The sequence below is a fragment of the Adiantum capillus-veneris genome, chromosome 13 (genome assembly GCF_014529385.1).
Source record: "Adiantum capillus-veneris isolate H3 chromosome 13, ASM1452938v2, whole genome shotgun sequence".
Lineage (NCBI taxonomy): Eukaryota > Viridiplantae > Streptophyta > Polypodiopsida > Polypodiales > Pteridaceae > Adiantum > Adiantum capillus-veneris.
This window is the reverse complement of record NC_140943.1, coordinates 76,063,958-76,089,477: the sequence shown is the minus strand read 5'-3', so window position 1 is coordinate 76,089,477 and position 25,520 is coordinate 76,063,958.

Here is a 25,520-nt window from a genome sequence, read left to right as displayed (position 1 = left end):
GATGTCTAAGCTATGCTACAGGAGAGCTAGATTGCACTCTCTCTCGCTCTCGCTATGTCGAAGCCGAGTAAAATGATTGATGCCGTCTTCCACCACCAGATGGAAGACCGTTGATCCTATAGCCACCAATGGCCAAAGACGATGCCAAGCCGCCAATGCCGAGAAGAATGACAAAAGAAAAAAATATGTTGTCGATGACATGTGCACATCGGACGAGCCGATGCGCTCTCTCTCCCTCCCTTGCTCTATGTCAAAGCCATCGAAGGATATCAGGCCGATGGTGGGTGATGCCAAAGCCTCCTCGTCGGTGCTTACACAACTCGTGTGTGTATGAGTGTATGCGCACCCCGAGGAGTCCACTATGTAAAAATTGCATATAGGCTTATAGCACGTGCGAACGAGAGGTATTTAAATAAACCCTTAGCTGTATATTTCAAGCATTATATGTACCCCTTATGTATGCATTTTGGTAAAAAAAAACCAGCCCTTATGTATGAAAAATTCCACTTTCTAAATTAAAAAACCCTTCATGTAAGTACATTTTTTCGTAAATGTACCTAAATATAAATCCCTTATTTTGTTTGCACGTGCTATCTTCCATATTTCCTAGTGGATGAGGATGCCTACACACTCAAGATATTTCTAAATTCTTCTCTTTCGAAAGTTGAAAACAATCTCTGTTTCGCTTGTCGATGGCTAAAGTGTGTGTGTGTGTGTGTGTGTGAACACACCCTTAGAGAATTACAAAATGGCCAAGGATTGCATCCCAATTTCCCACCTAATTTGACATCTTTTGAAGACCAAACTCTGTTTTTCTGCAATAGCTCAAGAAGTTCTTTGTGTGTGTACTTGGAGACAATGCCCAAAGTTTTTTGTGGAGGGGAAAAGCTACAATTCCTCTTTAAAGTCCCTAAAATCTTGCTTCACCACATGGAAAAGCCCCCTTCAATAAAGCCTCTTTGAATTTTTTTCTTCTGGGCACAAGGAACTCATGCACGTGTGCCAATCAGGCTGCTTGGACTGCCCCACCTAGCCAGAATCCTACTCGCTTGCCTGAAAACCTCCCTACGCTTGCCCAACCTGACCATGATACCCAAACTACTTCCCAACTCCATAAGCCCATCATCACACGCAAGTAAAGGCCACAAAGTCTCTAAAAGCACTCCGTAATAGGGTGCATTCTCTAGAGCACAAAGTTTAAAAGCAGAAAGCTAAAAGTCCCTCGACTTGAGCTTTGTTCCCATGAGCTAATACGCCCCTCAAGAGGTATTCTTGCAACTCTAACCAAAGCAAAGGGTTTTAAGCTTCAAGTATCTCCACACTGAGCATGAAAAGGAGGGTGTTCAAAAGGCGTCACACACTGTCAATTGAAGCAAATGTAGTGCCAAGGGTAAACCCAGGGAGTCACGATTTCATGCCACCCTACCACCTATTACATAGTCCATGACCATCCTAGTTCTTAGGTTACAGGACCCTTTTCTTGACATTACTCCCCTCTTAAGAAGAGTTTTCGTCCTCGAAAACAAAAGTGGGAAACTTCTTCTTAAGAACACTAATGTTTTCCCAAGTGGCACCTTCTTCAGGTCGCTCTTTCCACTTGATTAAGGCTTGTATTCGTACATGATGTCGTGTATGCAACTCATGATAATCCATAACACGTTCAGGTTCATGCGGTAAGGTAGGAGGTTCAATGTAATCAACCAAAACCTATTGGTCAATGATGTTGTCGTCCCTATGTAACCGCTTTCGTAGACGGCTTACATGAAACACCGGATGAATGCGAGAATGTGATGGTAATAATAGTTTTTAGGCACGATCATCGACTCACTTGAGTATTTTGAAAGGCCCACAATTTTGGGGAGATAATTTAGGTGTCGGTCCAGTTTTCAGACTTTCTGAATGTTCTGGTACACGTAAAAATACTTCCTCCCCTTCTTCGAAGGAAACTTGCCCACGTTTCTCATCAGCGTATTTCTTATACCGATCCTGTGCTTGCCGGAGATTCTGAGGAGCAAGTTTCAACATATCCATGCGGTCTTGGAGAAAATCCTTAACTTGTTAAAGTTTTTTGGTTGCCAACCCCACCATAACTAGTGACCTAGGTTGAAATCCGTACAGGACCATGAAAGGACTAAAACTTGTTGTGACATGCTTAGAACTATTGTAGGCAAACTCAAGAATAGGTAAGTATTCTTCCCAGTCTGACTGTTTTTTGCTGACGTATGCTCTTAGCATATCCTCTAGCACCTGGTTAACCCGTTCTGTTTGACCATCCATTTCTGGATGATCAGTTGTACTGAGGTTGAGTTGTGTACCCAATCGTTTAAATACAACTCTCCAAAAGTGGCTGTTAATCTTGGGATCATGGCGGTCACTGACAATGTTACTTGGCAACCCATACAATTTGTATAGATTGTCCACAAATAAGTTGGCTAGTTCCGGTGTCCTAACCGTTGATTTGGTCGGAATAAACTTGCATAGTTTAGTCAACTTGTCTACGACCACCCATACTAAGTCATGACCTCGTATAGTAGTTGGTAAACCTACAATGAAACCCATAGAGATACTTTCCCATTTCCCATTGGGAATTTCCAAAGGATGTAAGAGTCCTCTTGCTTTCAGGCGCTCTGCCTTGTAAGCTTGACATTTTTGGCAATGCAAGACATAAGCTTGAACAAAGCCATGTAGACCTGGCCAGTAAAACTATCGTCGTATGAGAGAATAAGTTTTTCTAATCCTCGGGTGCCTTGCACTTGAACTATCATGACATTCATAAAGAATTTGGCGCCGAATGTCTATGTCCGTCGGTACACAAACTCTCCCCTTGTGGAGTAGGTACCCATTGTCGATGGTAAAATGCTTCCATCGCTGTAGTTCATCACTTGATAAAGGACAACTAGGTGTGGAGGTTAACTGTACACTACCTACATTGGAGTGAGAAGGATCCTCTTTTGAACATGGCTCCACACTTTGGAATATGTTTCATCATGCTCATATTTTCCCTTGAGAGAATCTAGAAATTCACTACGAAGTTCCGTGAACAAGAGCGGATTGATCTTTGGCATTCGACTGAGAGCGTTTGCCACTACATTGTATCGGCCTTTGCGATACCTTACTTTGGCATCATATTCCTGAAGGATCTCGGCCCACCTGGCTTTTCGACCCTTTAAATCTGTTGTTGTGTAAACCATTTGATGCTTTCATGGTGAAACACAATCTCGAACTGAGCACCATACAGATAGTGCCGCCATGTCTTTAAGGCATACACTATTGCATAGAGTTTGCGTTCGTAAGCAGAATGTTCTGCTGAGCTGCATCAAGCTTCTTACTTTCAAATGCAATCGGCCGTCCGTCTTGTAACAAGACTGCTCCAATAGCACGATCATTGGCATCCGTTTCCAAAACGAATGGTTTCAAAGGATCTACAATAGCCAGTATAGGAGCTGTAGCTAATGCGTCTTTGAGTGTTTCGAAACTGTGCTGTTGAGAGGAACCCCACTGAAAAGCTTTACCTTTGCCTTTTAGTTGGTGTGTCATAGGGACAGCAATGTGAGCATAGTTTTTAACAAACCTTTGGTAAAAACCGGCAAAGCCTAAAAAGATGTGTAATTCTTCCAGATTTTTAGGAGGTGGCCATTTCCGGATGGTATCCACTTTGGATTGATCCATGTATAGTCCATTAGCTGAAATAACATGCCCTAAATAATGAATTTCCTCCTTGAGAAAATCACATTTAGATTCCTTGGCATATAACTTGTTTGTGCATAACAACTCAAGTACATGCCTGAGATGTTGTAAGTGTTCTTCTTCAGAAGCACTATAAACTAGAATGCCATCGAGGAACACAATGATAAATTGCCCAAATATGGCTTCAAGACACTATCCATAAGTGTCATGAATGTCGCGGGCGCATTGGTTAACCCAAAGGGCATCACCAAAAACTCGTAGTGTCCAAACCGTGTTCGGAATGCAGTCTTAGGTATATCAGCAAGCCGAATACGGACTTGGTGATATCCTGACCGCAAGTCAATTTTCGTAAAAGTTTGAGCATGAGTTATGTTATCAAATAACTCTTCTACCCTTGGCAATGGGTATTTGTTCTTAACTGTAACCGCATTTAAGCCTTGGTATTCTACACACATGCGCATACTACCATCCTTTTTCTTCACTAAAAGGATAGGCCAAGCCCATGGTGAGGAACTGGGTTGTATAAACCCTCTGCTAAGCTAGTCAGCAAGCTAACGTTCCACCTCAACAGCCTCTGAGTAACTCATACAGTAAGGTGGTTTACTAACAGGTTTACAGCCTGCAGTCACGTCAATGCCATGTTGTACTGAGCGTGTCGGCGGTAAACCTGATGGCAAATCATTAGGAAATACATCTTGAAATTCCTTTAATAATTTTTGTAATTGATTAGCAACGTTTTCTTGTGTAGAATTAGCAATTGGTGGAATAGAGGAGAGAGAAGCATGTGGCGTTGAGGAATGTTCAACAGACTCAATGTTAGAAAGAAAATGAGATAGTGAGTAACACAAGAAAAACTGTTCTATTTCATGATAAAAAACGAGTTGCATCAGTTCAGCATGGAACATGTGTCCCAAGCGGTCCAATTCTGATCGGCCTCATTTGTAGGAAAAAATTCCTTGCTAAACATTGCTTTAAAGGCTTCCCAACTCTGTGGTATGATGTTTTTCTCCTTGAGAGACATCCACCATTTGTAGGCCTTGCCTTCCGCTCGTTTGCAGAGCTCTGACTGTATCCGGAGTATGCCGTAAGGCGTGAATTCCATCCCATTTACTGAGAAAGATGTTCACTGCATCCTTATTGCGGTCTCGGTCTTCGCCCTTGAAATTTGGTGGTTTAAAGTTCTTTAACAAGTCATTTACCTCTTTGGCAGTGAGAGTATGCAGTGTTTCATTAATTGGGCCTTGCCCTTGTGTTCCACCGTGCTCATGCATGTGGGTGTCAGTAGGACTCTTAGACTGCTGTTGCATTAATTGAATGACTAATGTGGAAAGTTTAGTAACATTTTCATTTAAAGCTCTAAAATTTTCATCCATGACTGTCATGCGTGTCTGAAGTGCACGAAATTATTGAATATCAAGCAATTCATAAGTATCTTCTCCCGCCGTAGCGTCGCGGGTACTCTCCTTGAGAGGATTCGGCCGCGAGCCATCATCTGTAGGATCATGAGTACTTTGCTCAAAATCGAATGTCATGTTGATATCCGAATCCATGGCTACACAGTGCAGTGAAAGAAGTACTCATAAAAAGATACCTGATGTTGATAGAACTTGCCAAGTATAGCTAGCTCCACTTGTGTGTCGTAGCACCTGACCGTCGAAAAAGGAAGAATTTGCACAAGCGGCGTAAAAAATGAACTCCGCAAAATCGCCCGTGGTTTATAATTACAAGACGACTGAAATCTTGTAGTGGAGATGGTCGAATTGTCACCGTTGTGAAGAAGCTTGATTATTGAAAGCTTTCTTGATCAGTGAATGATTATGTTGCACGAACTTCAATGGAAACTGTCGCAAATGTGAAAATATGCAGAAATCTGGAATAATCTGCAATAATTGAGCGGAATCGTAAGTCGTGAGGCTCGAGGGAAAGCTGAGACGGCTTGATGCTTGCACCGAGCACGGAGGTTCTTGCTTGTGAGTCGCCTTGCTTGTGGGAAGGACCACCAAGAAGGTCCAAGACTCAAAATCTTGTTTCAATTGGCCATGCCATATGAAATCAAACGATTTTTTGAGGAAAAAATCGCAGGTAGCATGGAGCAGAAAACGCGAGCAAGAAGGGAACTGTATGCGACTTGCTCAAGCACCCCTAGGCCACGAGCCCTTGGAAACACAGCATCTTGACCAGGGCGCTCCCTTCAAGCCTGAGTGCGCGCTGTTTCATGCACCACACATCCTCGTCCAAAACCGGCAACATACCCGATTTAGGCAAGCCCACTTGCTAAATTTGGTAAAATCTCTAAAAAAGCCACGGTTCTCACCTCAAAGCCCTATTTTTAGGAGCCAAAAGTGAGCACGCCTAGAGAGAGAGAGTGGAAGAGAGGCTACCTAAGCTCTGATACCAGTGTAAGAACTAGGGGAAATTAGACTAAAGATCCTCCTCCCAACCTCCCATTATATAGGCGGGCTCCTAGCCCCTTGCCCTAGATGGATCCCCTGTCCACATTGTCTAGTGCGACCCTTGGCCGTAGTCCATGACCATCCTAGTTCTTAGGTTACAGGACCCTTGTCCTGACATGACTATTTTCCATCTAGTACATCCCGATTGAACCATTGAAGCGATCCAATCCTAGTTTTTGTGAGCACATCAGAAAAGACACGGTCTTTCTCGACAGGCGACAAAAATTGACAAACTTGTTGGTTGCAAAAACACATATTTTGTCACAATTTGACAGTGTAATTAGCACAGGTAATTATTGGCATCTGCGATGCATACTATGGCTACGGGCATTTTGAGTAAAGATACTCTTCTTTCTCTTACTAGCATTGCACATAGCCACCATGGATTTTGATATCAATATGGCTTTTGATTCAGGCACTATACACCCGATCTTCCCAATTATAGCTCACGACCGGATACTCTCATAAAGGGTACCTGCGCAACTACGGGAGGAGATGACACTTACGAATTGCTTGATATTCGAGAATTTTAAGCACTTCAAGCACGAATGTCTGTGATGGAAAATAATTTTGCATCTTTGAATGAAAACGTTAGTAAATTATTCACTTTAGTTGTGCAATTTATGCAACAGCAAGCCAAGGGCTTTGTAGATACACATATGCACGAGCAAGTATCTGATAAGGGGGGTAGGGTTCTCCTAGTCAGAGACAGGGTTCCCCTCCGAATTCTTTGCACTCTCTCACTGAAAAGGAGGTGGATGATACATTTTTTTTGAATATTGATTTCAATATTAACCTTACTCTTGCACAACATTTTTGAGCCTAAACTTTGTGAAAAAATGGGTTTTGTTTTTGGTTTTGTTTCAAAGTTTTGCAACTATTCCACTCTAAAATTCATATTTGTGAGGTTTCAATTGCTAGAGGATTAGCCTTAGTAGTTCTCAACATGTTCTCATGCTTCTAGGGAGAATTAAGTGTTAAAATAAAAAGCTATGGCCAAATTACAAGGATTGCCTAATCCTATTTTTTTGGCCAAATTTAACACTTTTATGAATTTTTTTGGTGGCTTTCTTGATATCCAAATGAAATTTTAATTATTTGAGTGGCATGTGTAACATAAAGCTAATCTTCCTTGAGTTTTGGGGCACCTAATACCCTACATAGCATAGAATACGACGATGGTTGAGTTTTTCAATTGCAGAAGAATATGAGACATTCTAGTGTAGCAAGTATAGCTTTCTCAATATTGCTAGTTTCTTAGACCAATTATGTGCATTTTGTAGTTAGGAACCATATCTAATCATAAACATCAAATTTGGCTAGATATTGAGTACGCAGTTTCCATGGGATTGTAGAGGTAATAATGCTAAACCCAATTTTTTCATGTTTGTTGTATTTAACACTACACCATTGTCCCCAAGGTTCCACTTGGCAAGAGATCTATTATTCTTTTGACATGCTCCATGGCTCCTTTTGAATCCAAAGGCCCAAAGAGAACTGAGAAAACATGTAAATAGTATCTATATTGAACGTGACTATATAAACTTTGATGATATATCCGTAGAATGGCAAAAATACAACTTCTTATTATTTTTTTTTGCCAAAATAAATAGTGAAGCAAAAGTAACCATATGTTTTGATCACCAACCCATTGAAGTTACTGAGGAATTTTATTTCATGTCCTACAAAAATCCCTAGTCTCATTTATATGCAATCAATCGTAAGAAATGATTGTTTTGGACAAAATGGATTGGTCCATCAACTTTGGAGGTTTGTTTGTGACCAAGAGGAGAGAAATTTTACAAGTTTCTTATTTTTTCCATATGTAGTAGTTCTTGAACTATAAGCTCATGGAAGGATTTTCCAAAAATCAGTGGATCTACTATGATTTTAGAAGTTTTTTTCAAAACCCTGAAAGGATACGTTTATGTCCTATTAGGTTACCAACCTATGTTAAGGTTTGCTACCAAAAACTATAACTTTTGGCACTTTGAGACTCTATAGGTGCAAAATCTTGGACTTTTCCCAAGCTTGTAGAAATTTCTCTTTCTTGATGCCCCTTACACTTTAATACACCTATTGATAAAAAAAATGCGGTCCATGTTTGTAACCCAAATCACACAAAATTTGCAAGGAACCAAGTTTTGCACCACTTTTCCTTGGTTTAGGTCAAAATGACCATTTGGAGTGTGATTTTCCAAGAATTTGGGGTTTTTAGGTTTACTTGTGTCCAAATTCACCCAAATTTAGGGTTGACCTTCCCAAGCCATACTCTAATTGTTGATAGCTTCTGGTCCAAATTTGAAAGGGTTGGGGACATGGATCACGATCCATGCTGGAACACATTTTCATACTATTTTTGCGATAGAGTGTTGATTTGTGTTTTTGGTAGTCTCTTGGTGAATTTTCTCTATGTTTGGGTGTTGGGAAACATGGATCACGACCCATGTTCCACCACCAAATTGAACTTTAATGACATGGCCTTGAAGCATTTGACTTGCTAAGTGTCTTGCCCAAATCTTTTTGAGTTTGGACCCCTTTGCTACCATTGGACACTTTGTAGAATCTTTGGTTTGATTTTGATTTGTGTGCTTTGTTTGATGTTTTTTTGTGTTGTGCCGCTCACAGCTCACAGCTCACAGTAAAGGATCTCTTCCAAAAGATAATGTTCCTCTTTGAAACTAAAGCTATTGACTTCTATACCTAGGGCTCTCAAAAATGGCTATTGATTGGTTATTCTAGGCTTTTACATGGTTATCAAACATTACATCTCAAAAGTTTGTAACTCATAGATCAAAATTTACATGGCTCATGTACAATGTTTCCAAAAAAATAAAGTACAATTCATCAAGATTTTGGCTCTAAAAAGGTGTGTCCCACTAAAAGGTTGTATGTAAGCTGTCTCAACCAAACACATAGCAACTCTTGAACCCCATGTGATAATCTCACATACAAAGTAATTTACTCAAGTGCACTTATAAGGAGGCTAGACACTAGAATTAGCTTATTGCTACTTGCTAAGACCCCTCTACCAGCACTATGGGAGAAAAGGCAACTGAAAAATTTAATACTGACAGTTTTCACACCTTGCAGACCAAACTGCACGAGGTTACCTCATGAGGAAATAATTATGTTCTGTACTTAAACCACGGAAATTTGAACCATCCACAACTGAAGGCACACTCACAAAAGCCCAAATTACACAAATTCAAGAAAATAAAAACAAAATGTGGCATAATCATCACTTCATTGCATGATAATTATGTATATTTTATTGATAAATTGCACCACGACCATCCAAGCATGCATCATTTTAGAAGAAAACTTTGGTGCCAAGCAGAAGATATGCAAGATAAGCCTTTAAAGAAACCTTTACAAACTTACAATGAATCAATGGGAGGATATTTCAAGCCTCGTGAATAGTTGATAAGTATCATTACTCAATTAATATACATTGAGTGTCAAATTCCCCAGGAAGATAAGGTTGTTGTGCTCTTAAGTGATGTTCCCAAAAAATCTAACAATATTGTCACAGTGCTAGAACTGAAAGATCCCACGCCCACTTTGCAACATGTGATCGATGCATTAATTGAAGAGGAGAAAAAAAAGAAAAGAAGACCTCATTCAATGGAGGGTCTTTCATCGCATCATCATCTAGGACCGCATTTTCATCAACTAGGATGAATTAAAAAAAGTGCTATGTATGCTAGCAAGAATAGTGATGATAAGTGAGGAGCTACTTCTTTCTCCTATGGAATGTTTCTTCTTCCTCTTCCCTACCCTCATTGGGCCGCTAGATCTCTCCATCAAAGGTATTTGAGGCCTTGGGATAGTTAATGCTTTTTGCAAAGTTTATGTTATGCTCGTGATGCATGAATCTTTCCATCTTCATTGCATCACCTAGCTCACAAGGAACACAAAGATTGTATTGTATCAAGTCTCTCTTGATGGGAGAATCTATAATACAAATGCCTATTGGAGGGAGGATCTGCTCCACATAAATCCCGTCCTCAAACTGTTGTCATGTTCTCTAAACTCTCTCTCTTGCAAAATTATTGTTCATGCCAAGTTAACTAAGTACTATGTCTAGGTTGCTACCATCAATTAAGTTCACCCTCTATGCTCACAAAGTAAGTAGCTTATTAATGTTTGATTTTGTTAATTATATTAGGGTAAGTGGGACTGGGATGTATTATCGATTTCGTTGAGCCCACTATGTGGGATATGGTGCACACCTTGGGAGCTATGGTCTTAATAATGGAGTCTTTTTAGACTTGTGTATGGATTTACCATTATTGAGCCATAAGAAGTCTGAAATGAGCTATCCCTAGGCAACTCTGCAATATTAGACCCACTCCACTACTCTCTATAATTAACCAATTCGATCCGTGGGTGTAGATACTTAAGTGCTGATTTTCAAAGGCTAAGAGGAGTAGCAACTAAGGTTTTGAATTTCCAAAGTATACACTAAGTAAGTACTCAAATTTTGTTAACATGGCTGACAATAACCAAAAGAGTAGAATGAACATTGATAACTTTGATTTTTCACATGAAGGTGCTCATGATGATGCTCCCATGTTTGTCAATTATCTTGTTACTAGGTTGTGACACGGGGTTAACCGCCCGCACTCTAGCTCACCTAGAGGATGTATATATTTTTCACTCTCTTTTAACCTTATGTATTTCAAGTAGTTAAGCTATGTTTGTCTTTTGAAATAAGGAGGAGTTTTTGTCAAATAAAAGGCTCACCGACCCCGTTGAGTCTACAGCCTCACCAAGGCAACCATGGGAACTCCGTTTTGCTACCTACCCGAGGGGAGAAATTTCAAGAGGGGCCACCAAGGGCCAGGCAGACAAGTAGTCAAGGGTAGCTCAAGGGCATTTAAGGTAATCATCATGTGGCCAAGAGAAGGACCCATGGCATCTCTGGCAAAGCAAGGAAAAGGATGAAGAGAACCCCACATTAACATTATTTTTTCCAAGTGAAAGAGGGACCTGACCTTGCATTATTGAAGGTAAGATATCCTAATTAGCACTAGGTTGGCAACCTAAAAGGACATAAAAGTGTCCTTTCAGGGTTTTGAAAAAAATCTCCAAAACCATAGTAGATCCACTCATTTTGTAAAATCCTTTCATGAGGTTATAGTTCAAGGCCTACTACACATGGAAAAAATAACAAACTTGTAAAATTTCTTGTCTTTTGGTCACATCAAGCCTCCAAAGTTGATGGACCAGTACATTTTCATCAAAACAGTCATTTTTTATGTCTTGTTGTATAAAAATAAGATTAGGGATTTTTGTAGGACTTCAGATAAATTCCCTAGTTAACTTCAATGGGTTGGTGATCAGAACATATGATTGCTTCTCACTCACTATTTTTTGTTTTGCCAAAAGAAATAGGTACAAAAAAGGTTGATTTTTTACCAATCTACAAACCTATCATCAAAGTTTCTATAGCCACGCTCAATATAAATAATATATGCATGTTTTCTTAGTTCCCTGTTGTCCTTTAGGTTCATAAGGATCCATGGAGCATGTCAAAAGAATAATACATCTCTTACCAAGGGGAATTTTGGGGACAAAGATGAAGTGCTAAATATAGCAAACATGAAAAAACTGGGTTCAACATTATGAGTTGTAGAATCGCATAGAAACTATTCAATATCTAGCCAAATTTGATCCTTATGATTAGATATGGTTACTACCTACAAAATGCATATAGTTGTCACAAGAAACTAGAAATATTGAAAAAGCTCTACTTGATATACTAGAATGTTTTGTTTTCTTCTATAATTGAAAAAATCAACCATCGTTGTGTACTATGCAAAATAGGGTATTAGGTGTCCCAAAACTCAAGGAATATTAGATTTATGTTACAATATGCGACATAGAAAATCAATACTGCATTTGGACATCATGATAGCCACCAAAAAAATCATAGAAGAGCTAAAATTGGCTAAAAAACAGGATTTGACAATTTTTGTAATTTGGTTATAACTTACAACTTTAACATTTATTTATCCCTAGAAGCATTAGGACATGTTGAGGACTACTAAAGATAGTTCTCTAGCATTATAGACCTTACAAACATGAATTCTAAAGTGGTATAGTTGCAAAAAGTTGAAAAAAAAGCCAAAAACAGGACCCGTTTTTTCACACAGTTTAGGTTGTGAAATGTTGTGCAAGGACAAAGTTAAAGATGGAATTGATATTCCAAAAAAATGTCAAGTTTTTTTCAGCTCATGAGACAACTTTTTAGATAGATAGAACCTCAAAATCCATTTTGAAACTCTTGATATAATTCAAGGAAAATGGTCACTTAACAGGACATAAAAGTGTCCCATTACCAACCCAGTGCTAAGGATTTCAAGAATCAAAAGGGTGGGGGGGGGGGAGGGTGATCCTTCCCACGCCAACACTTGGACCAAGCCATGCATGAAACAAAAGGAAGCATCCACCGAGCTCGAACACAGAGGTGTGTGGGATCAACCAAGCACCATCTCTCTCTCTATCTTGCTTCAGCTCTTGCTACGCATGACAACACATGAGGCCTCTCTCTCTAGCTTCAACCCTTCCCTCACCACCACCTGACTGGTGCGTCCCGTCCTCAGTTACACAAGCAGGTAGCGCTGGCTGCCATGCCTCACCCCTCGCTCTCTATTCCACGACCTTGGCCACGTCACCCTTCACCATGCATGGCAGGCCATCAAACTCTCTCTCTGTGGCGCTTCCTATCATCATGCGGGGCTGACATGCATACCAAGCTTCCCAACAAGGGGGGGGGGGCTATCAGTACCCACGGGTGGGTGCCCAGGCTGCCACACTCGATGCCACGCAGGCTTCCATAACCACCCACACCACCACCCTCTCCATGATGATAGTGAAACAGACATGCTACTCTCTCTCTCTCTCTCTCTCTCTCTCTCTCTCTCTCTCTCTCTCTCTCTCTCCGTCAGTCTGATAGGGAGCCAGAAATGGGGGCGCGGGCGCCACCACACCGGAGACACACCACCCTACCCCTATGATAAGGCGACCCCCCTAGGTCCCTCTCTTTGCTCTGTTTGGCACGACCATAATTTCTTTCTCTCTCTCTCTCTCTCTCTCTCTCTCTCTCTCCCCCCTTTGAATCCCCCCCCCCCCCTCCCCTCCCTAATTACCATTCCCACCACACATTCACAGTCGGCCAATTTTATACACGCACACACACATTATGTCAAGCACCATGTATACATACAAATGCATACACGTACACACACTTATAAGCACAGACACTTATATACACCACCGCACACCATGTTAATTAAGCAGAATCACATGCTAGCCTACGACTACACCTAGTATAAACCACCATACTCAAATTTTTGGCAAGAGGAACACAAGAAGCAAGACAGAGGAGCATACAATAGGGAGTGGACATATGGCCTATATCTCTTCATCACGTGGCATCTCGGCATCGGCAAAACACCGGCGATGACAGAAGCATACTCCATCCCTCTTCTACGACTTCCCCCCATCGACAACACCCTTGTAAACAAAAGCCCTAAACTAAGTTACCCTAAGTTGCATTTACGCCCATATATAAAAAAATGTACGTATATTTTAGTTATATACCCGTATTATATGTGTATTTTTGAATAAACCTTATTTCGATCGAAATATATTTTGATCAAAATACTGTTTGCCTTATAAAAAAGGGCACCGCAACAATTCGTTCAAACTGTCGCACTAGAGAGAAAATAGAGAGAGAGAGAGAGAGAGAGAGAGAGAGAGAGAGAGAGAGAGAGAGAGAGAGAGAGAGAGAGAGAGAGAGAGAGAGAGAGAGAGAGAGAGTAGGTGGTAACGTTTTGCCCAACTGACTTTCCAACCTTCTAAAAATTAAAATAGATACAATATATGGAGAGAGCAGTGAGAGAGCAGAGCAGAGTAGAGTCGAGTCGAATCAAGCCGAGCCGGGCAGAGCAGAGCAGGTAATTAATTTTCTAAATTTTTATGTTTTTTTTGTGAATTTTATTTGCTAACGTTGTTGTTGTGGAGCTTTTCTCGCACCTTAGTGTTAGTTTACATCTTGTTTTTTGCTAACGCTCTTGTTGTGGAGCTTTGCTCACACCTTAGTGTTAGTTTGTAGGTTTAGACACCTGTCCTTGACTCTGTTGATCCTCGTGACACACTGCAAGGGGGTTAGACTTTAGACACTTCGTCCTTGACTGCTACTGACCACCGTGTCGCACTGCAGAGAGTAGCTTAGGTTGTACAATTAGAATTTCCGTCCCAGGTTGTTGCTGACCACCGAGTCGCATTGTAGGGAGGAGTTAGCTATCTTACATCTTTTCTTCCTAGTTGTTGCTAGCCATTGCTTTGCACTATTGAAAGATCGGATTTACAAAAATAGATTCTTTGTCTTTGTCTATTGCTGACCATCGTGTCGCACTGCAGAGAGGAGTTTACGGTTGCCTAATCCTTTGTTCTTGACTGTTGCTGACCATCGCGTCGCACTGCAAGAAGATTGGATTTAATAGATTCTTTGTCTCTGTTTGTTGCTGACCATCGTGTCTCACTGCAGGGAGGGGTTTAGTGTTGTCAAATCCTTCATTCTTGCATTTTGTTGAATATCGTGTCGCACCGCAAGAAGATTGGATTTAATAGAATCCTCGTCTCTGATTGTTGCTGACCACCATGTCGCAATGTAGGGAGGGGTTTAGGGTTTTTAAATCCATCATTCTTGGTTGTTGCTGACCATCTCACCACATTGCAGGGAGATTGGATTTAATGGATTCTTCGTCTCTGGTTGTTTTTGACCACGCGTCGCACTGCAGGGAGGGAATAAATATTTTACATCATTCAATCCTGAATGCTTTGACCATCGCATTGCACTATAGGTTAATTGGATGTAATAAATTTCTCGTCTCTAGTTGTTACTGACCACCGTGTCGCACTATAGAGAGAGGTTAGATAGTATTAATCCTTCGTCCCTAACAACTGCTGACTTCCACATCGCACTGCAAGAAGATTTTTATTATACATTTTTCATCTTTGGTTGTTGCTGGCCACTGCATTGCACTGCAGGGAGAAATTATATATGTTTTGAGGTTTTTCGTTACTGGTTGTTATTATTGTCCATGAAATGTTTAGATCTTTTGTTACTGGTTGTTATTATTGTCCATGAAACGTTTTTGTTTAGAACTATTTACAATCATATATGTCAAATTTATATCTATTCTAGATTTACCTTACTTATATTTGCTTCATGTATTTTTAAGCTTTAGTCACGGTAGAGACAAAGTTAACGCGTCAGCATCACAAAATCATTTGTGATGCTCTAGTTTTGTCTCTATATGGAGCTTTAAACGATCATTTGCGACGGGCATTTGATCCACGGTAAGCAAAGTTTGATGATTTTGTGATTGAACTTGTGGAACAGTGTTGGCTGAAGCTGTGCAGTGCATTTCATGGTTCATTTGAGCCAGCTCTACGCACAATGGAGTGATGCATAACACAATAAAGCAATTATGAGGCCAGGTCACAAGAAGCGTTGAGAGTATGGTTCATCCAGAAATCAAAACCAAACCTCAAATCAAAGAGCGAATGCATCTTGTGGCACAACTAAATTCAGAATTGAAGAGCAAGGATAAGATCGAAGGCTCTTCAAAACGTCCTAGGATAGAAGAGGATGTACCTCCTCCTTCAGGTGTTGAGTCCTTAGCTGTACACCTGGATGATGCTACATGTCCTCTTGTCCTACACGTACTTGGAAAGCATTCTATCTTTCACTTGCAAGTAGCGCAATTAGGTGAGGGATGTTTTGCAAATGTGAAACAAGTTTAGTGGCCCATCCTCTCTTCAAAGATCCTTTCTATGCGGCAAAGATCTACAAGGACTAGGTAGGAAGCAAGCCGACATTACAAATTGTGCTAGAGGAGGCAACTGCTACAATTGTTAAGCATTGTGGCATGATATTGCCCCGTGCTCTTGATCGTTATAGCAAAATGCCTATGTTGATATTCAAGCTTTGGAATGGAGGTCACCTTGAGCACTGGATTTAGGCATGTCATCATGATGGAAGCAAGCCTACAATCAGAGAGTTTCAACACATTCATGAACTGTACAGCAGTTCACAGACAACATTTTGCTGATCTGCAACGCTCTTCTGCAGATGATGAAATTCGTACATATTCACGACTTCATTCACACTGATTTACACACTAGAAATATTCTACTACATTTGGCGAGCGAGGAGTGTATGCCGGCATTGCGGACTGGGGACAGAGTACACCAGCAAACACTTTGGCAACATTTCCCAAGTTGCCAAATCTCACCCCTCAAACTAGAGCTCAATTTGAGTGAGATTATCCATGGACTGCTCCTGAAAATATCAGCACCAATCCTCCTCCTTTCACCAAAGCATTTGATATATATAGTCTCTCATATATTCTTCAATGCTTGGTTGCGTGTATTCGAGAGCCATCCAAGGTTCTCAAGCACAAATTTTTGTGAAATGTAAACAAACATCTTGCTAGTGGAAAATTCTCCAAACCCTTAGATAGACCTAGAATATGGGATTTAAGCCTTTGTTTGAATGGATCCCATAATATTAGCTATCATATTGTAACCGAATCTGGCTTGAGGCTTGTTGATGATTAAAACAACAAAACAAATTTTTTTGTCAGTAATGGTGTGCAATGTGTGGTGATATTTCAAACCACATCTTTAATTGTATTTTCAGTTACGTCAACTTAAGGTTTTGAAGTATTTCAAGTTGGATCTCTGAAATCCTCTAAATCATCTCTCTTTTCTAAGTACTAAGACCTGTCTCATTAAAGTTTCTTATTTTGAATTTCAGGTATGGAAGATATTGCTCCCGACTAGAATGCACCGTAGCCTAATGATACTTTGCTTCATCATGCATTGGCTCAACAAATTTACAAAGAGGAAGAGATCTCAGCGCTTTGGCTGCATCCCAAGAAGACGAATGAGAACTCCAAGGGGAGCCACTGAATTACAGGCCCGGGGGATTCACTCTATATACAAAACGGGACGCCACCTACAAGCGGAAAACTTTGATAAAACCCCTATATACGACTCATATTAGGGAATATGACCCCACTTTCTACGCTTATATGACAATCAATGAAGAAAACTATCAATGAAGAAAACTATCATACCCCTATCTTACATATAAAATTTAGGTTTGACATGATCTAACTAAGTAAAACTAGTCAAATAAGCATAGTGACTGGCAATGTACTAAGAAACCACTTTTGTTGATAACTAGATGTATCCTCAATGTGTTTTATTTTGACTTCGAAACTATGTGCCTGATCAGTTTGTACTCTGGCCATTTATCCAATTTTGACGCATCCAAAGCTAGTGTAAATTAACCCTTGAACTTCTCCAAATAAGTCCTTACCTCTATGACCGGCTTGATGCAAAATTTGATGTGTGACCTGATAAAAAACTTCCCCTAAATTCATTTGAGTTCTAGTGCATATTGGTGACCAATTGTTACAAGTAATCAACCGGGTCAGGTCCCCAACCCCCCCATAAATATGATACCCCCTCCCTTAATTTTAAGCTTCGGAGATAAATTAGGGGGGGCCTACCCCTAATTTATACGCTTATGTAACTTGTAAAAAAACCCCCCTCCCCTAGACTTATGTGGTGCAATAAGTTTTCCATGGTGAATCCCCCGGGATTACAGAAAATGCAAACGACTATGCCTGAATCACTTTGTGCGCAATACATTATTTCGAGTTAGTGGAAATGTTAAGGCTTCCACTCCCTTGAAGGTTTTAGATTTGCAACACACTATCCTTGCAAGAAATATCCTTTCAAGAATTATCCAAGTGTACATCTCGCCACCAAATAATAATCAAGTGGCAATTTACTTTGTGCAATATTGTTATTATGTATTCCGGCTCAAAGTAGATTGGAATGATCGTCCCACTACATGAGGCATTGGCAAAGGACACCCAGTCGAGAAGATTCATGCACAGGAAGCCAATCAAGAAGATTCTCCTTGCAAGAGAGGTTACACATATTTGCCCGAAGAAACCGCAGTCATTGAGCAGCTTGCAACCCAAGGCGTGGATTTGGCACGTCAAGGAGAGACCCCAGCCATCATGCTACGCGCTTGTATAGCAGAGCTAGAAAGAAAGTTGGCATTGTATGAGGCAAGGTATGGGCCTGCTACTAATGAAGAAGAGATAGGCAACGCGGGTCCAAGTGGTTCAATTGGAAATTCAGAATTTTGTGTATTTGATCTCTTTGGAGAACAAGCCCATGATTTAAATTAAATCTCCCAAACAATACTAAGCTCTTTTTGTATCTTAAATCTCAAGATTTGTAACTAAAACCTCTTTTTGGTATGTAAATTTCTATTTGTTGGAACAAATGACGTGACACGTGTTGTTGCAATTGTGTAAGTTATGTTCTCTCTTCTTCCCTCTTTTTGACAATGATAGAGAGCAGATTGAGAGAAAGAAAGACAATGAGAGAGGAAGAGAGTGAGTGAGAGAGAGACAAGGTATGGATTGTAAAGCTAAACTCCACATAACTTTTGCATTGCAAAATTAATCGAGAATATAGTTCAAACTTTATAGCTCATCCATTCCCTCAATCACAAGCACCATGTCATCAATTTCTTTGACATCTGAACATTCTGGATCAATATCTTCTGGGTTCCATTCCATTTCATCATCAGAGTTGAGCTCATTTGCAATTGCTTCGTGTGTTTGAAAGCACCCGAAGCTTTCTTCTGTGGCACGCCTGGCTAACTTTGCTGGCTTATGCATAAGTCGCATGTTACAAAAGACGTACACCAAGTCCGTAGCTCGTTTAGGACTTAGTCAATTTTGTTTTTAGTATGAAACAAAGAAAAAAAAGACTAATTTCTTTCACAGCTATCACTTGAGTGGAAATAGACAATACTTTCACAGCCACATGTTGAAGTTCCACTTTTTCTCCACCGTACTCTTTTCACCAAACTGGTGCGCTCATCATCTTGATAGCATCTATATGCCAAGGATCCCCAAACATTCCTTCTCTGCTATATGCTGGCTTCTATGTGTATGCCACCTATCCATCCACTTTGCTTAATAGTTGAGCACACACTTTCTTGAAATCACTGATCACTTCATTGTTTGAAGATTGCTCGTGCATCTGGAACTTGGGATCCAAGACAAAACCTGCTGCATGTACAAGAGTATACAGCTGCTCCCATCGTCTTTTGACAAATGACATAATCATGGCTTTCTCTTTTCCTGCATAAGATGTACAGTCTTTTAACTTGTAAGTGGCTTCATGCATGTACCAGTAAACCCGTCCAAAGATAGAGGCTTCTTGGTCCACTAATCGTATCGGATGAGTGAAGGGTTCTGTGATAGTAGCAATTTTGTCTACATTTCTCCAAAAAACAGGAGAGTTTACAAGCTGATAGCATTTGGAAGCAGTAGGTTCATACTTGGGATATCTATCAAGCCAAATGTCCCATCTTCTATCTGCCACTATTTCAACAAAGACTACTTTTACCTAATGTAGTGTAGAGAGAACATAATATGCTGTCGCAAAACGGGTCACACAAAAAATCTATAAATTTTTGGTTGGGGACTTTGTTCTAAACAAAGCGTAAGAAAATGAATGCTCTCTTATAAACTTCACCAAGTGGTTTGCATCTAGAAGAGTTTGCTTAATAGAAGAAACTTTCCCAAATTCCTTTAAGAGAAAATTTGAAGTGTGAGCAGCACATGGAACCCATGTTATCTCTGGATACTTTGCTTCAATTGCTTTTCCTACTGCTTTGTAGTTAGATGCATTATCTGTGACAATGGCAGTCACCATTTTAGATCCCCCTGCTCTTTTGATCGAACACTCATATACACCAGCAAGATATCCACTAATTTTCTCTTTGGAGGGATGTATCAATCGATTAAAAAAAGATGGAACCTCTTGGACAAATCAACATCACATTAATCAATGGTTTCTTCTGACAATTTGTCCAACCATCTAGAGCAATTGTGCATCCATAAGCCGGCACATAATCAAGAGTCGTGCGTTCTAAAATATACTTTGATGTAGTTTTCACTTTATCTAAATATTCTGTACGCATCTTATTATAATCAGGAACCACAAAACCCTTCTTCTTTGTGCTCATTAAAGCATCTTTGAAGATAGGATTTTGAATGACATTAAAAGGAATTCCACATGCAACAAATGCTTGCGTCCACTTAAGATGGAGTTCAAGCAGCCATTGTTTCCCAAATGCTTGTTGCAAAGTAGGATCACTTGGTACAAGTTCTCCTCCAGTCCGTGCTTCACTTCGGCTTATGTTAGGAGAGCTTTCGGTAAGATTAGAGCTACAATCCCTAGCAAAGGATGAATGACACCCTCCTTGACCTGAAGTAGGGGTCAAGTGAGGGTTTAATCATTATCGAGTGTCATCTTGATGTCCCTAGCCATAGATGGAGCTATCATTTTGGGACCTCCCTTTTTTTTGCCCTCAAGATGTGCTCTCTTTGCCCTGAGCGCCCACTAGGGAAATTTTTCTTCAATACCTCTTGGGGGGTATTTGCAAGCTAAAATGTTTTCAGGAATTTTGAACACATGTTCTTTTATCCTGTGAGCATTTCCACTAAAATTATGGCCGCAGCTCTTACACCTCAACTTTAATGTAGTCTTTCCACTGAACAATTCATCTACATAGTTCCACTCATATCCTTTCACCATCTTCTTAAGATCTGCAAACTCAAACAGAACTAATTACTAAATACACATCTAAAATCAAACTCTAATACCATTTACATTACTTTATTTGTCAACATTTTCAAGCTCTTTAAATTATAAATACCAAAAGTAATTTTTTCCAAGTGTGATCTTTCACTTTACACCTGAATGATGATAAATAAATCGCTTAATCTATCTCAATAACTTACAAGTTTGAGTAAACTCTACACAAAGAAAAACATCTTTAAAAACTATCTAAATTATCTCCAAGTGTGAGTGTAACTCTACACATGGCAAGCAATCAAAATTCATTAGTTCTCTAAATCTCTTCTAGGTGTGAGAATACCTCTACACAAAGAGAGGGATTATTATTTAATCTACCTAAATTGTTTGTAGTGTGAGTATTACTCTACACATGATAGACAATCATTATATAAATCTAACCTAAGTTACTTCCAGGTGTGAACATAGTTCAACACAAAACAAGTAACTCTTAACTTTAACTATCTAACTAAAGTTCCTTCTAAGTGTGAACATAATTCAATACAAAGCAAATAACTCCTAACTTTAACTATCTTAAATCACCTCCAAATGTGAGTTTCCTCTACACAAGGCAAGTAATCATTAACTATCTTACTTAATTTACCTCCCAGTGTAAGGTATACTTCACACAGGAAGATAACTCAAAACTCCAAAGCCTAGTTATTATTTTTAATTCAAAGCTCTAAATTTTTTACTAAAAAACATATATGAATATATCTAAATTGACTTTTTTAATATTTTTCTTGATGTTGTAAAGCTCACCTATAGATGAGGTAAGGAAAGAGAGATCAATAGAATGAGCAAAGCAGTCCATTTGCACGGTATATAAAGAGATTTATTTCGATCGAAATTCTAAGAAATTATACGATACGGTGGTTTTGCTGATGTGGCGTATAATATGGCCGAATAAAGATAGGTGTCATATAATACGTCCGTTTAAAGCGTATTATATGTACACCATATAACATACAATTCACCTACCCCTACCCCACTCACTATGTCATTCCCTCTCTCTACTCTCTTCACCTTCTCTCTCCTACTCAATAGAATAAGAAGAGGCTCCACTGGAGCAGGTCCCGCAATCACATGGCAGACTCACACTCTCTCTCACCCCACTTGTAAGAGAGGTCACCACTCCCAAAATCCTATATAAGGAGGGTGAGCTCTCCACTCAAACGAACTAGGAAAACACCAATACAGAGAAGCACAACATCACCATAGCCATGACATTATGCACACACTACACAAGCATGATAGACAAGTGGTAGTTTTGGGAAGGTTGGCACTCTAAGCACATGGAATTAGGAGCACTTGATGCTAGCACCATGGGAATATCGGTTTAGGCACACATCTAGCTCATGAGAGATCTCTTGATTAGCCCAAGCCACATCTTGAAGCTCAAGTAGCTTGTAATCTTGCTGCGGAACTACATCAAAAGAGAGGACCTCTTCATCATCAAGACCTATGTATTTGTGCTGCATTGTGTGGTAGAAGTCGGGTGTAAGCATCCACCCCCTGGGTGAGAGCTTCTTCTCTATGGAAGCTCTTGGGTCTGGTCCATGACAACGGTCCAAAATCCAACGGTCACGACTTAAGGCAACTCCCACGTGTGGGTGGTATGTATACTGATCATACCTGGTACTTTGGTCATGATTCCCATGTGCTGTGTTATGACTTGCTAGCTCTTAAATCTTTAGGTGAGGGAGTTTGGGATTCTGGGATTTAGGGTAGGTGATCACTTTTGGGTCTGGTTGTGTATCCATTTGGGACTTCTCATAGTAGGGAATAATAAGAAAAGGGTAGTCTCTCTCTCTCTCTCTCTCTCTCTCTCACCACACACACTCTACACTCTCTCTCTCATAGTCAGGATTCAAAAGAATGTGGTTTGGGTGTGTTGTGCTATTGTGACAAGTCTAAGGCTACAATATGTGTCCTATCCGCGCTTATGCTAGGTGGTTCCCCTTTAGAGTTATAGGATAGCACACCTTATGTGCTACCCCCCCTGAGATGATGCTTGGGGATTTTAGGCTATGTGTGGCATAGAGGCCACCCCACCTAGCACGTCATTTTCGGTCATAATTTTCTTGGTGCCCCCAGTGAGGTTCCTTTCATGAAACCCTTCAATTTACAAGACTGAAAACCCTAACATTTTGTGGATGGATGAGTGGTTAGTAGAGTCTGCTAACTGGACGACAGAAGAAGAAGATCTCCAAGCACAGCAGCTGGAAGAACTTTGCATCTCCATCGTGCAGTGGGAAAGACAACCAACACGTCAGACTCCACCTGGCACGTCATTTTCGGCCATCATTTTCTTGGTGCCCCCACTGAGGATCCTTTCATGAAACCCTTCAATTTACAAGACTAAAAACCCTAACCTTTTGTGGATGGATGAGTGGTTAGCAGAGTCTGCTAACTGGATGACAGAAGAAGAAGAGCTCCAAGCACAACAGCTGGACGAACTTCGCATCTCCTTCATGCAGTGGGAAAGACAACCAGCATGTCAAACTCAGTCGATATACATAGCCCGTGTGCCAAGGAGAAGAAGGAGGAGGTCGAGACCATGTCCACAACCTACGACCAACCCACAATAACAAGATGGAGGTATCTCTGCATAGTAGAGAGTCAACACTATTCTACTTCGAGAATTGGGTGATTTAAGTCACGAAGATAATTATCACAGTCAGTTTACAAGTTGCATATGATGCTGCAGCATAGATAACGGAAGCACATGCTCACACCCTCACTAGAGAGACTAGGGATCTACTAAGTCTATTTCAAGAAAGGACACCACTCTCTCCCACTAGTTTTGACAGCGACTAAGTACCTCTAAGCTTCACATGAGTCAGTACAACCTACCTGAAGACGGATCACACATTTCAATACGGGTACGTACAATCAAGGTAATACTACATCAGAAGGCACATCATCAATACCATGTTGGGAGGGGAGCGCTTCTTTGAGGTTCTGGCATCAGTTCAATGTCCTACCGTTGGTACAAGGCAATGTACCATTTGAGATTTTAATCTATGTTCTAGTATAGAAAGGGTATTTCACACCCTTTTGTAAGAAGAGAAAAAAACAAAAAATAAAAAATAAAAATCTTTTGGTTGTAAGCTAAGCAGTGTATCTTTCTAGCTCTCTCTCTCTCTTAGTGATAAAGGCAAGTGTAACATTTCTAGCTCTCTCTCTCTCTTAGTGATAAAGGCAAGTGTAACTTTCTAGCTCTCTCTCTCTCTTAGTGATAAAGGCAAGTGTATCTTTCTAGCTCTCTCTCTCTCTCTTAGTGATAAAGGCAAGTGTAACATTTCCAACATGTAAAGGGAAGAAGGGGGATGATTTGGTAGCAGATCTCTTAGATGACTTCAAAGTAGCATGTGTAGTAAGCAACAAAGACATAGATGAGTCCCGAGTTAGAATCTTTAAGCATCTCATGAAGGTAGAAGCTAGGTTGTGGTACAACGCACACCCACAAGCAATAGGTCGTGGTACAACGCACACCCACAAGCAACCAAGGATAATTGGGAGCTCCTAAAAATTGCTTCTAAGGGGCGTTTTGGGGGAGGTACCACTTTGGAGAAGCTGTGGGACAAGTTGAGAGACTTGAAGCAAGATGGTGTCTTATAGTATGCCACCTATGAGTCCAAGTTCGTGGATTTTTCGGAACGGTGGGTTGAGTCACTGGCAAGAGTAAAAGCTGCAACCGATTTCCTGAAGAAGGACCGGTTCACGCATGGTTTATGGGCGCCGCTCAAGAAGAAGGTGAAGGGTAGATTCCCGGCTACGTATGAGATAGCCATTGAGATTGCTCGCCTTAAGGACAAGAAGCTACGGATGCAAGCCAAGGAAACCAAGTCAATAGAAGCAAGAACATCACGTCAACCTCCAAGATTGACAACCATTGCTCCACCTCCACCATCACTGGCTCCTGAGGTAAGAGATGACCAACAAGATATGTTGGCCCACATTATTGATCAACTGCAGAATTTTTCTTTCCACTTAATACAACAAGGAAGGAATCAAGAGAGAGATCAAGACCCGAGAAGAGCACGACGGAAAAACAAGGAGTATCACTGCTACAACTGTGGAGAAGATGGTCATGGTATGTATTACTGCCCCCACCTGTGACAACACTATAATAAAGGAGGTAGGAGAAACCAACTGTCACCCCGTAGAGAGATATCACCTCCACCCCAAGCACCAGCACCACCAACACAAATTCTACGTCCACCCCAGGCACCACCACAAGCACCCATTCCACCTCTTCCACCAGCACCACCACCTGATCGCATTGTAAGCATCATAAGCTTAGAGAAGAAAGGAAAGGCTATAGTTGTGGATCCACCTAGAGTAAAGGAGAAAGACAAGGGTAAGGGGAAGGAAACGAAACCAGGACTATAAAGAGAGCTAGGAGGGAGAAAATTGCACAAGCTGATGGTGAGAGAAGCATGAAGGGAGAGACTAGCAAAAGACTGTCAAGGCCATGACAAAAAATTGACATCACCAACTTTAAGTTAGGAGAGAGCTCTAGGCCCTATGATATCACATTGGATGTGGCAAAGCAAGGACCAAAGATTACATGGCCACAACTGCTACATCTCGCACCAAAGGTGAGGCAACAATGAT